General features: G+C 31.2%; 1 long non-coding RNA gene, 1 other non-coding gene and 1 pseudogene across 2 annotated transcripts; all 3 read left to right on the top strand.

The window, feature by feature from the left end:
* The first annotated feature begins 1,774 nt into the window (after positions 1-1,774).
* On the top strand, positions 1,775-2,106 carry LOC114580935. The gene is made up of 2 exons (XR_003702641.1): positions 1,775-1,847; positions 1,959-2,106. It is a non-coding gene; the product is annotated as an uncharacterized LOC114580935 (long non-coding RNA).
* A 2,469-nt stretch (positions 2,107-4,575) lies between these two features.
* Positions 4,576-4,761, top strand: LOC114580938 (annotated as a pseudogene).
* Positions 4,762-5,147: 386 nt separating this feature from the next.
* Positions 5,148-5,338, top strand: LOC114580937. The gene has a single exon (XR_003702643.1). It is a non-coding gene; the product is annotated as a U2 spliceosomal RNA (small nuclear RNA).
* Positions 5,339-14,106: the final 8,768 nt, after the last annotated feature.

Here is a 14,106-nt window from a genome sequence, read left to right as displayed (position 1 = left end):
TTTCCATGAATTGAACTAACTTCCAGAATACACTTGAGGCAATTTAACTACAACTCCGGGGTTTGAATATCAACTTCCTAATGTAACGCTTTTTTGTGCTTAATTTATATTTCATAAGGGTTTTTTTGAGGTTGTAATAAGAGGGCATTTCATTTGGATGGATCCAACCAAGTGTCTTTATAACTCCATGAAACAATTTTAAACATATTTATGGTCATGCATCTATATTCAAGAGTATTTAACATAACAAACACATATGAATCTTTTCAATTATTTTTTTTTTCATTTCTCAACAATTCAATGTTTTAATGCTGCAAATTTTGTATTCTAGCACATCATTAATGCCTCTCATTTAATCGGATACATTGATGATTTTCCTTGCGAATTCAGATTTAAACCCATTTTCTTCCCAGTGTATGATTTTTTTCCTAGAAACAGTCACATCAAATGAGTTATTATATTTAAATGATGATGCTAAGCAGATATCTGATTAGTGATTGTTTTTGCATTTTTGTATATCTATATAGTGGCATTATACAATGAAGAATGTTATATTTCCCAACTTACACGCAAAAAAAATCTTGATTCCATAGCATTAAAAGATAGATCTAGACAGAGAAAAAGAAAGCTTAGTTTAGCATTACTCCCATACAATATCATAATTTCAAAAATTCTGAGCACTTCATGTTTTGTTGGTTGTAATAATATAGTAGTAAACTGGCCTATTTGAATTTTTTTTTTTTTTCAGGCATCTAAAAATCTCAGAAGTCCTCTTGAGATCATTTGGAAGTCTTTCAGCCATGTTTTCTTTGCGGTAAGTCATAACTTGCCCAGTTTTATATCATTTTAATAGCAGCTTATTTAAGTGCTACATTGGAATATTACACTTACAAATAGCATGATAGGTGAATCACTAATACAACCGAAGATAGGATAAAATTCTCACTTGAAGCTGGTCAGTTTGTAGATGTTGTTTTCTCTTTTTGGAGTATTAAAGACCCTCACCTCACCTTCTCTATAAAGTCTAATGGGAATGTCACTTGAGCTATTTTTTATTAACTTATGTTTATTAACTAAATATCCATGGGCATATTATACATTTTTGTTGGAATGGGGTGATCGCTCAATGCTGGCAACTATTGCCTTGGGAGCTGCACAGGTATAAAGAGTTATGTATCCATGGGCGGATTCACCTTAAGCCCATTGCCCCCCGCGCGGATAAACTAAAAAAAAATCTTTATGTAATTTGTCCCTCTCCATGTATTTTTTAGTCTTTATTACTAAGGTTTTTAGGCAATTACCCCACCTAAAAGTTTTAAAATACTATGGTCTTCAGGCAATTGCCCCAACATAATTAAACACATTGTGTAGAGATGTTATTGTCAGGGAATGATGAACCAAATACAAAGAGAAATAGTAAAGGGAATAAAAAAATATCCTTACAATCAAAATTTATTCCTGGGACGCTTCCCTCTAGGGGGCGCTGTCCATTTGGACCCCCAACATATCTGAGAAGAGTACAACGATGAACAAATAGGGGTCGAGAAACAGCGCCTTCAGAAAAAATTTTGATTGTAAGGATATTTATGAAAAAAAAAAAACTCTACACTTTTACTTATAAGTTTAACCCCCTGAAAAATAAGGCTGGATCCGCCCTGTTAATGTATCTGTTTGTAATTTTGGTCATTTTTCTGTGCTATTATCTAAAAAAGATTATCTTGATATTTTAATATTCACTGTAGTCTGCTTGGGGTGTTGCCTGTGGAGCAATCGCCGGGCACCTGTTTGCAACATCTTTTGCTATATTAGGTGGAGCTTTTCTGGCCAACTACATTTCAGAAAAATTGGTAGAACTACAGAAACCCTCAATCTGTAATTGGACTTCGATTTATTTTTTCGATATGTATATATATATATATATATATTTTAATTAACCGAAGAAATCTGTTATGAATTAGGTTGGCTACATTGGTGGACTGCTTTTCCTAATTTTCGCTGCAGCTACCCTTTTCGGAATTTTCTGAATGTTGCAATTCTGCGTTGGAGTAAAAGCTCAGAAAATCTGTGTAAAATAACGAGCAGAGTTAGCGTTTTTCTTTTGCGGCATTGATTCTTAGATGATCAATTCAAATGCATATTCAGGAAAGTAACTGACCCTCAACTATTGCTTCATTCCAGCTAATGAATCGTTGATATTATACTTTTGCTACAATAATAATTTGATTTTTTTTTTCTTCTTCCCTTCAACTTTGTATTTCAAAGATTTGGTGTCCAATCATGATTTCATGTATTTAATTTGATTTGTGCACCTCGCCTTACCAATTTCTTGTGCTTAGACATTTGTTAAACATTAAGGTTATTTGTCTTCTAATATTTATCATCATATATTTCGTTTGCGATAATTTATTTTTATTTTTTATAATAATTTTGAGAAATTTACATACATACCATTTTATTTCTTGCTATTTACACATCTAATATCTAAAATATTAATGTTACATGTCTATCATCCATATACAACTTTAATATCATATATATCACTCGTATAATTCATTTCTATCATTCATACCATCTTATAAACTTTAATATTTCATTTCATGCACTTAAATTTGTTCTTTGGGTGGTAGCCATGTAATATTAATGTTTTGAATGTTAGATATGTAAATAGCATGAAATGGTATGTTTGCTTTTAATTATAAATTTTATATTAGAAAGCTATTTCAAAAAATAATTTAAAAATTGTGCTATGTCATTGATAAAATTTCAATTATTCAATTCTTTTTTTTTTTTATTTCCATGATTAGATTCTCATTCATGTATTTTAAATTTCATTTAAAAATATGGTTCTTTCATGCTTCATTTTCTCAAAATGGTTAAATTGTCCCATCTTGGGCCTTAGTCTAGCCTTCCATTAGAGGTCATAGGCTTGAGCAAGGGTATGAATCTTTGAATATTGTGCTTAGGGCCTTAGACATTTAACATTTTAATGAATAAAAATAAATATTGTTTGTTGGTTATGTTATTCAAACCATTTGGTAGGGTTTTTTTTTGGACTTATTATAATAATGTAATTCTTCATGCTTACTATGTGTGAAAGTTGAGATATTTTGGGTAAAAATATTATGAGTATCAGAGTTAAATTACGACTTATCTTAGAACTTATGTATATTTTTGTGCGGAGTATTTTTTTATTGATAAGCCTTAAGCAAAGCAAATATCATGTTGCTTTAGTCGGGGATATTATTACTAGATATTTGTAAGAGGATGTAGTGTGTGTATATTTTTTTTGGTTGTTGATGATATTCTTCTTGTTGATAAGACTCCAGAAGTAGCTAAAAGTAACTTAAATTATGAAGGTTAATTTAGAATCTAAAGATTTTTGTTTCAGTAGATCTAAAATCGATGGTTTGGTCACACATATAATGTTGACCTTCCGATGAATTAGTTAGAAGAGTAGATGTATTAGATTTGTAGAGGCAGATCTAAGAAAAAAATAGTAGAAAATTTTAGAAATGATATTTTTTATTAGATTTAAATGAGAATTTGACTCATAAAATAACAAATTGAGAAAAATGATTTATATAGTTGACCCTATATACTGAGATAAATGCTTTATGTTGTTTTTTTTAGTATTTTATATTGAATTTATACATTAAAAAAAGATTTTTGTAGATTTAGGATAAACTATTTTTATCAATTGACTCTATTAATGACAACCCGAATTTTGAAAATTGATATATTTATTATCAGTTTGATTGTATTTAAAATTTTGATGAAACAAATAAAATCTTAAAAAATTAATGGCTACAAAAGCATGAAAGATATCGTACATATGTTTTTATCTGTCTTGTCCTATCATATAGAACAAGTCAGGCAATGTTGTGCAAGTTTTGATATGGGAAACGTGGACGAAACCATTAAGATGACATGGAAATGTCGTATTAGGTACATTTATTTATTTTTAATTTCCTCAATGTTAACATGTTTTACTAGTTATTAGGTTCTCCCTATTGGGCACCAGATCATGTGATGTGGAAAATAGCTTCAGGCTTTGAAGTAGGCATAGGAAAAATTGGGTAAGTTGAAAAAAAAAAGTGCCTAACTCTTGAATAAACTTGCATAAAAAAGAAAGTGTTAATCATCCTATCATTATATCTTAACCACTACCTTGACCTTTCTCTAATCTTTATGTAGTTCTCAACAATCATCCAATAATAGTGATTGTTGCACATTTACTCCTCTTAATTTAATGAAGTTGTGATTGTTGTCATCTATGAGTTTCTTTTATTCATTTGGTCAAAATTGTTTCTATTGGATGGTTCACTAGATTGAACTCTCTCTCTCTCTCTCTCTCTCTCTCTCTCTCTCTCTTAATTATAGATCTATCCCTCTTTGTAACACATTCTATAAAATCATTGCTTTAAGACTCAAAAACATCATTGCTTTAAGGATTTTGAAAGTGCTAATAAAAAGATTTAAGAAAAAGTAAAGGCTTTTCAAAATATACCTGTTTGTAAGCACTCACCATGTCATGCATCTCATAAATCTAGAAATAGGAATCATAAATATCATAGGTTAGTTAACCCTTTTGGCTAAGATCAAGTGTAGTATATATTCTTATCAGTTTAATATCTGATATGTGGGCCATCGGTCCACTATGATATTAAATTAATTTTGTTGGGGAAGAGCTAATCATAGTGAGTAGCTTGCTACTCGGGCTCTTAGGGCTCATGCATTGCACTATTTCGTGAGCCTGGCGCACCCCTGCTAAAAAAAATGTGGCATGTTAGGACACATTAGCCACACTTGCACTATTCATTGTAGAGCACACTTGGTGTAGAGACAAAAGCTGCATCAAATACAGCATGACATATATTTGATGATTTTATATACACATACATACTATATGCTAAGCAATGGAGCCAAAATACCAGCAACATCTTTAATTATAGATCTATCCCTCTTTGTAACACATTCTATAAAATCGATTCTTTAAGACTCAAAACCATCATTGCTTTAAGGCTCTTGAAAGTGCTAATAAAATGTTTTAAGAAAAAGTAAAGGCTTTTCAAAATATACCTGTTTGTAAGCACTCACCATGTCATGCATCTCATAAACCTAGAAATAGGAATCATAAATATCATAGGTTAGTTAACCCTTTTGGCTAAGATCAAGTGTAGTATATATTCTTATCAGTTTAATATCTGATATGTGGGCCATCGGTCCACTATGATATGAAATTAATTTTGTTTGGGAAGAGCTCATCATAGTGGCTTGCTACAGGGGTTCTTAGGCATCGCTCATGCATTGCACTATTTCATGAGCCTGTGCACCCCTGCTAAAAAAAATGTAGCATGTTAGGATACATTAGCTACCTTGCACTATTCATTATAGAACACACTTAGTGTGGAGATCAAAGCTGCATCAAATACAGCATGACATAAATTTTGATGATTTATTGAAATTCAAGAAGGGACCCAAACTCATTTGGGCTCCCAAAAATATTCTTCTATAATCTTTGGATTTCAAGGCTCTCATAAAAAAACTCAGTGGGAGCATGTGGTTTTTAGGCTAAATATTTATATCCTATCACTTGATATCAACCATTCATGAGCTTCTCAACATATATGTTTTGTTTATTTTTGTTGTGCTTGTTTCTGTTTACATTTTTTTAGTTTCTGTGTTTGTGTTGTCATGTAATTTTTTTGATTTTATTTTGTTTGTTTAGTCCTTAACTTATTTTTTGTTTTAGTTTTGTTCTTGTATTTAGTCTTTTATTGAATGTTTGTGTCCTGATCACAACATAATCCACTTCACTATCTTATCTTGCAAAATTGAAAATTTCATCTGATATCGTACTATATGAACTACAATCATATTATACAATATGCACAGCACCACTTTCTTCTTAACCATTGGCTCAATGGATGGTCCAGATTGCATCAATGATTTACAATCATATGGTACGAACAAAATTCGTAATGTACGATACACGTAGCAATCTAGATGATTAATTTTAGTTTGTACAACATTTATTATTGATCGTACTGTACAAAAACCCATTCGTACTGTATGAATTTTTTTGTCAAAGGTCATACAGGCTATCTCCTCGGGATGAGATCCATGTCTCTAATTATCCCGTATGAACTCTGATCGTACTATGCGATCATACATATATTTTTGACAACTTGTCTGGCCAAATTGATTGCACTCAATCATCCCATATGATCCCATGATTAACCGGAACGATCCATTTAACTTCTATTTAAACAGCCAATCTTATTCAAATTTTCACACTAATCTTCAAATCTTGTCTTCTTGCATTCTAATATTTGCAATGGCTGGTGGAAAATGCAGTCGACAAACCTAGGGGCTTCATCTTCTCAGAACACTATAGCTGATCATTTTCTGACAGGTTCTAATGAAACTGCCTATAGAAAATATAAAGAAGAAAAGATCATGCCTTCCAGTCTTCTTAATTAGCAGGCCCTTAACTTCCCAATAATGAATCTCTTCAACACTACTACACTTTAATCTCAAACCTTAAGATTAGTGGGGATGTTATGGTTATGTCTTCCCGAGTGTGTTGTCAGATTGTAGAAATCACATATGAGAACATAGGAATTCATAATCAGCTAAACACCGAAGGAAATAGAACCCTTGACATGGCCTTAAGATCTAATTTTGACTAGAGTATTGTGAACCTTACGCTAGGAATTGCTTCCCTTAATTATCACCAACCTTTGGTTGAGACACTTAACCAAAATGCCAAGATTATTCAGCATGTTTTGAGAAGTTCAATCATACCTAAAGCTGGAGACTATATAAGTATGACTCCCCTACTATCAATTGTCACCTATTTCATCATGTCAAATACCCAAATGGATGAAGCTCAAATGCTAACTAACTACATCCAAAACCTCACTTCCATTCAACTCCCAGTCACTAAGAAAAAGTAAAACATCGCCTTAGGACATGTGATTGGATATATCCTGAATATAAAGTATAATATTAGATATCATGCTCCTCCTGATCACAATCAATTCTTCTTTTTGGATGCCTCCTTCCAGATTCTTTTTCAAAGGGATCTGAGGCCTAAATATCCTCTCTTTGAAGAAGATGGAGAAGATGCCCATGCAGCTGATCCTACATCACTTCCTCACCACAACCAACATGAGGAGTTGATTCAAAGATTTGATAAAGTGGAGACTCGAGTGGATCAACAACGAATCCAACACGATAATGATATGAGTTGGTTTAGGAAGCAATTTGAGAAATATTCAACACCAGTTCACCACCATTCAGTAGCATTATGAAAATTTTAACCAGTTCTTTCAATCACCTTCTAATCAGTATCCTCATATGTACTAGTTTTATTTAGTTTTTATTGTTTTGTATTTTCTTTTTTTATGATTGTATGTTTTCACCTAGTTTTTGTAATAAAATTTCCTTTCAGTCCTTATTGTGAGTTTTTTTATTCTTATTTTTTATTTCAATGCTTCTCTTAAAAAAAGAAAAAAAATCAAGTGGTTCTTGTATTTATTTCAATATTAAGTTTTTTTTTGTGCTCCTTGCTTGAAAATTTTTTCAGCCTAATAAGTTAATGTTTTTGTTAATTGTACTGTACAAATTAATTTGTACTTGATGCCTGAAATCATATTGTACGATTAAAGTCATATTATATGAATGAACTCTCTTTCATACTCTTTGCTGTTTAAAATAAACATACTTCTATTCCGACTTAAAAGTTTAAATAAGTACCTGTTGAAAGTGTTCAAACTCAAAGGATAAATGAATTTTATGAATTTTCATATCTCATATTATTTCCTTTGCATGATAATCCCTGTTATTTACTTAAAAATCTGAATTGAATTGGAATTAAGATGGTTGAAATGAAAACTTATTTTCTTTGTTACATGTTTTAATATCATGGGTATTTTCCATAATTTAACGAATGAAATTCATTATTTTTCTAAATTAGATTTTTATTCCTATTAGAGAACTTGGTTTTGCCTTTTAGCTTTTTCCTCCCTAGATAAGAGAGTGAGTTTTTCTTCTCTTCTATCTAGGAGATAATCTTATAACTACGATTCTTAAAGATTTAGAAAGGAACCAATTTGCAAAAATTCAAAAGATGCACAAAATGAGCCCAAAAATAAAAGATGTGCAATGATGGCAAAAGTAAAAGATGCACTAAGTGTATCAAAAATACAAGATGTGTAATATAGGCATAAAACTAATAAAAGAGGCACAAAATAAGCCCAACTTAAATTAGCTTCTTTTTTTAATAAAACTTTAAGTCTTAGAAAATTCTTGTATTTCTAATATGTTTAATACTTAATTTTGGAAAATTTTTTAGTCTTCATTCATCACTTTTATAGTAATATTATATTCAATGTATTTTATGTTAGCAGTTTGAAAAGGTTGAATTTTTGTGTTTAATTATAATTTTTTAATTAGATTTTTTATTAAATAAAGGACTTTAGCCTATGACGATGGTAAGCTGAATGTGTAAACTTTAAAATCCAATTCCTTTAGTTTCAATACAATCAACACTTGTCTTATTTATCTTTTTTATGTAAAAAGTAAGTTTATTTTATTCAAAAAAAATTCCCCACGAGAGTTCTCCTATTGATAATGTTTCCTTATTACCTTGAGTTGTTGGTTGTTTTTATGTCTATTTGTTTTGTGAATTTTTTATTTTAGTTTTAAGTTTTCTTTCCTTCTTGTGGTTTTCCCTCTTTTTGCAATGTCAAAATAGAGAGTAGTAGTTTATTGTTTGTTGTTGTTGTTGTTGTCTATTATTATTGTTATTATTTTGTTACACTCCATTTACGTAAAATTAATTTTCATCTAAGGGGAAGTTTAGAGGAAAACAACTTTTGAAAATCTAAAAAATAATAATATTTTTCATCATAAAAAAGGGGGAGATTGTTGCAAACATAATTCAAGCACTGTGATTTTGATGATAACAAACATTATTGTGTCTCTTACTATTTTCTCTTTTTTCTATTTTATTTTATTTGGTGTTGTGTGTACTTAAATTTCAGGAATTAAGTTCACCATTTATTTGCAATTCTGATCAGCTCAAGATTGAGTAGACTAGGGTTACAGTATGTAATTTTCAATTTTGTATTTTTTCCTTTCTTAAGTCATATTATGAAATTGGGTAGATATCTTTGCTAAGCAACCTTACACACACATAGGGGGAGAGAGAAAAATTTTTTTATGGAGATTATTATTTTTATGCAGTTCATATAGTAAGAAACTAGTTTTTTACTATACAAAGTATTTCGTACTATATGAATATAATTTGTACTGTATGGACTATTGCTCTCTATCAAAACCCTAGCCACCAAAGTTAAGGAATATATTAATTCTGTCTTGATCGTAAAGTATGATTTATATTGTAATATATACCCTAATTAAAATCTTTCTTAATTAATCTCATGATATCAGTAAATCAAATCATGGACAGTTATTGTGAATGATCGTATAATACGAAATAGTTTGTATTATATGATTACCCGTGTATGAAATTGATCTTCCCTTAGATCGTACCAAATGAAATCCAAAATTTTTGTACTGATCATACCGTATGATGTTGTCCACAGTGTTGGATGATCACCCATGTACGAAGTTAGCCGTCCAAGGATCATCCTAAATGAACAAAAGAAATTTTTGCAGATTATATTGTACAATGTATTATAATAGTTAAACAATTTGTTTGAATAATCTTTCTGGATGAAGTTTGAATTGAACTTACAGTACCGTACGATATGTGTATCATATTGTAGGAACAAAAGTCGGATGGCTTGAAACTTAGGGTGTTTTCAAGCCCGCTATTTAAGGGTTTCAACTATTCTTTTGAGATATCTTTTGCTGCTTAGTTTTCTTGAGAGAGCTCTTGAGGGAGAGAAGAAGGATAGCTTAATGAAAGAAGAGAGGGAGATTTTATGAGGGAGAGGTTGTGAGGGGATTCATAAGATTACTAAAGGAAAGAATATTGCCTAATACTTACAAGCATCTGCCTAGAATCTCAGTGGCTCAGGAGAAGAAATTCTTCAGCAAAGATCATGGTTTTCTGACCATCACTTGGAGGATGTAAATAAAGTTGAGGTTCTGTGCCTTCACTAGGAGAGTGAAAAAGGATTTCAAAATTCTCGGTCTAGTTCAGGACGGCATAAAAGGATTGAAGGTTCTCTGCCTCACCGAGTTGGTTGAAAATTTTTATTAGGGCTTCTCTGCCTTAATGTAGGAGCAAAAGGAGATTCACTTTTGTTTAGTGTAATACTTTGAGAGGGAGTCTCCAGGAGTGGATGTAAGTCAATTTGACTGGATCACTATAAATTTTGATATGTTCTTTCTATTTATTTTTTTGTATTTTAATTTTTGTATTTTTTCTATAATTTGATATATACTTAAAATATATGATTGTTGTTATTATAAAATTAATTTTACTTCCGCATCAATGGGTCTTAACTTTTTATTTGTTAAAGAAATTTTTAAAATAACTAATTCACCCCCCCCCCTCTTAGTTAGCTTGGGCCCCCCCCACCCTCTTGGTTAGCCTCGGGGGTAGTTCTTTAAGATTTAACAACCCTCACAAACATTCAAGTGATATCATAGCAGGATTCATAAGATCATGTTTTAGAAAAATTTTTAATTAAGATTCATGGCTAACTTTAGAAATATAAACATCGCGGAAGGATATACAATTACTAGATCTCCTCTTTTTGATAATAATCCTTTTGATTTTTAGAACATGTCCACCTTTTTACAATCAATTTATTATCATATATGGATGCTAGTTTAGGATGGTTATTCTGCAACTTCATGATTAGCATATTGTGTTAAAATTGCAATTTCATTTTCTGAATGGACTACTAATGATAAAGATCTAACCCAATTGAATGCTAAATGTCTAAATTATTTATTTTGTGCTGTGAAATATGAATATTACATGTGTGTATCTACCTGTACTACTAGCAAATAAATTTTGGATAGATTATGCATTACTTATGAAGGAACAAGCAATGTGAAACAACCTAGGTTAAAAATTTTTATGCATGAATATGAAATCATTCGCAAGAAATCTAGTGAATCCATATATTAAATGTATATTAGGTTTACACAAATCATCACATCCCTTCATGCTTTAGGTAAGGAATTATTAAGTTCTGAAGAAGTAAATAAGATTTTGCATTGATTACCTTTTTCCTATGATGCAAAAATTACTTCTATTATTGATTCTAAGGATTTGAATATTTATTCTATTGATAATTTACTTATATTATTCATTACCTATGAGCAAGGAGTATATCAAAGATAGTTTGATGCATGAGAAAGAAAGAACGAGAAAATTATTGCCTTTAAGGCTAATGATTCAGATAGTTCCTTTGATGGAGGAGATAAAGAAATTACACTGATCACTAGACAGTTTAGAAGATTTCTAAGGAAAAAAAAAGCATCATCAATAGTAGAGCAAAGGCAAAAATTATAGAAATTCAAAAGCTTTTCATGATATTGTCTGTTATGAATGTAGGAAACCAGGGCATTTTAAAACTAATTGCCCAACTCTAAAAGACCACCAAAGCAAGGAGAATGTTAAAGAAAAAGCTAAGCTCCATAAGGATAAGCAAAAATCTCAGAAAGCTTTTTTAGCAGACTCTGCTTCATATTTATCTAGAATAGAAGAAAAAGAGGAAATGAAAAATCTATGCTTGATGGCAAATCACTATCTTGATTAGTCTTATCAAGATGTGGTATGTCAACTTTCATATGATTAATTACTTGCTATTTCAAAAGAAATTTATGATTCTTACAGGAAATTGAAAAAGAAGAATACTAGCTTGAAAATTGAATGCTCAGTTTTGCAAAAAGAAAATGAAATACTTAGAAAAGATGGTTCTGATGTTGATAAGGATCATATGGCTTTGCTGAATGAGTTTCATGAATTGAACAAAAAATATTCTGCTTTATCTGAAACACATGAGATTGCATCTTGATTTAGAAAAATTATTTAAAGAGTTAGAAGTGTGTGTTACCATTTTAGATCTTATTAAGCACACTTTAAATTTTGAAATATCTGCTCTTGAAAGTGCTAATGAAATATTATTATAAAAAGTAAAGGCTTTTCAAAATAAACATGTTTGTAAGAACTCACCATGTCATGCATCTCATATACCTAAGAATATGAATCATAACTATCATAGATTAGTTAACCCTTTTCCTATTGTTAGATGTTATTTTTGTGGCATGTTAGGACACATTAGCCACACTTGTACTATTCATCATAAAACACACTTGGTGTGGAGACCAAAGCCCCATCAAACACAACATGACATACATATTGATGATTTATTCAAATACAGGAACAAACCCAAACTCGCTTGGGCTCCCAAAACTATTCTTCCATGATCATTAGATTTAAGGGCTCTCATAAAACCCAGTGGGAGCATGTTGTTCTTGGGCTCAATATTTATATCCTATCACTTGAAATCAACCATTCATAATCTTCTCAACATATATGTTTTTTTTATTTTTGTTATGCTTGTTTTTGTTTACATGTTTTTCCTCTGTATTTATGTTGTAATGTAATTTTTTTTTTATTTTGTTTTGTTTGTTTAGTCCTTAACTTATTTTTTGTTTTAGTTTTTTCATTCTATTTGTTCTTTTGTTGTGTGTTTGTGTCGTGATCATCACAGAAGCCACTTCACTGAACTTCACTGTCTTGTCTTATAAATCAAAATATTCATATGATATCATACTATACAAATGATGATCATACTGTACGATCTGCACAGCACCGACTTCATCTTAAACATTGGCTCAACAGATGGTTCCATATTACATCAATGATTTACAATTGTAAGGTAAGAACCAAATTTGTACTACACGATACACATGGCAATCCAAATGATTGACTTCGGTTAGTATGACATTTATTATTGATCGTATTGTATGAACATCCGTTTATACTGTATAAGTTTTTTTATCAAAGGTCATACATGTTGACTTCTCCGGGATGAGATTCATGTCTCTAGCAGTCCCGTATGAAGTCTGGTTGTACTGTACGATCAAAGACACTTTTTTTCTAACTACTCATCTGTCCAAATTGATTACACTCGATTGTCCCATATGATCCCATGATCATATGATACTATCCATTCAAATTCTATTTAAACAGTTAATCTCATTAAATTTTTTACACTACTCTTCAAATCCTCCCTTCTTGCATTCTCATCTTTGTAATGGCTAGTGAAAAATATAGTTGACAAACCCAGGGGGAATTATCTTCTTAGAACACTACAGATGATTATTTTCTTATAGTTTCATTGAACCTGCCTACATAAAATACAAAAAAGCTAAGATCACGCCTTCCAGGCTTCTTAATCAACAGACCCTTAGCTTCCCAGTAATGAATCTCTTCAAGACTAATGTACTTCAATCTCTTCTAACCTTGGCCTATCCCTTCCATTCAAAAATCCTTTATGAATTTCTCATAAACCTTAGGATTAGTGGGGTTGCTACGGTTATGTCTTCCAGAGTGTGTTATTAGAATGTAGAAATCACAAAGGAGGATATAGGAATTCACCTTCATCTAAACACCCAAGGAAATAGCCAAATCTTATTTTTACCAGAGTGCTATGAACCTTCTATTAAGAAATACTTCCATAATTACCAGCAACCTTTAGTTCAGACCCTTAAACAAATTGCTAGGGTTATCTAGTATGTTCTAAGAAGTTCAATCATACCTAAAGCTAGAGGCCGGATAAATATGACTCCCTTTGTTTCAATTATCACCTATTTCATCATGTCAAATACCTAAATGGATGAAGTTCAAATGCTAATTAACTACATCCAAAACCTCACTTCTATTCGACTCCCAGCCACTAGGAGAAACTAGAACATCACCTTAGGACATGTCATTGGATATATCATGAAAAGAAAGTATAATATCATATATCCCACTCCTCTTGATCACACTCCAATCTTCTTTTTAGATGCCTCTTTTTGGATGCTTTTTCATAGGGATTAGGAGCCTAAAGATCCTCTCTTTGATGAAGAAGGAGAAGTTTCCCCTACAGCTGATCTTGCGCCACC

The sequence above is a fragment of the Dendrobium catenatum genome, unplaced genomic scaffold (genome assembly GCF_001605985.2).
Source record: "Dendrobium catenatum unplaced genomic scaffold, ASM160598v2 fragScaff_scaffold_1409, whole genome shotgun sequence".
Lineage (NCBI taxonomy): Eukaryota > Viridiplantae > Streptophyta > Magnoliopsida > Asparagales > Orchidaceae > Dendrobium > Dendrobium catenatum.
Note: the sequence above shows the minus strand (reverse complement) of the source record. Positions and strands in the feature narration are given on the sequence as shown.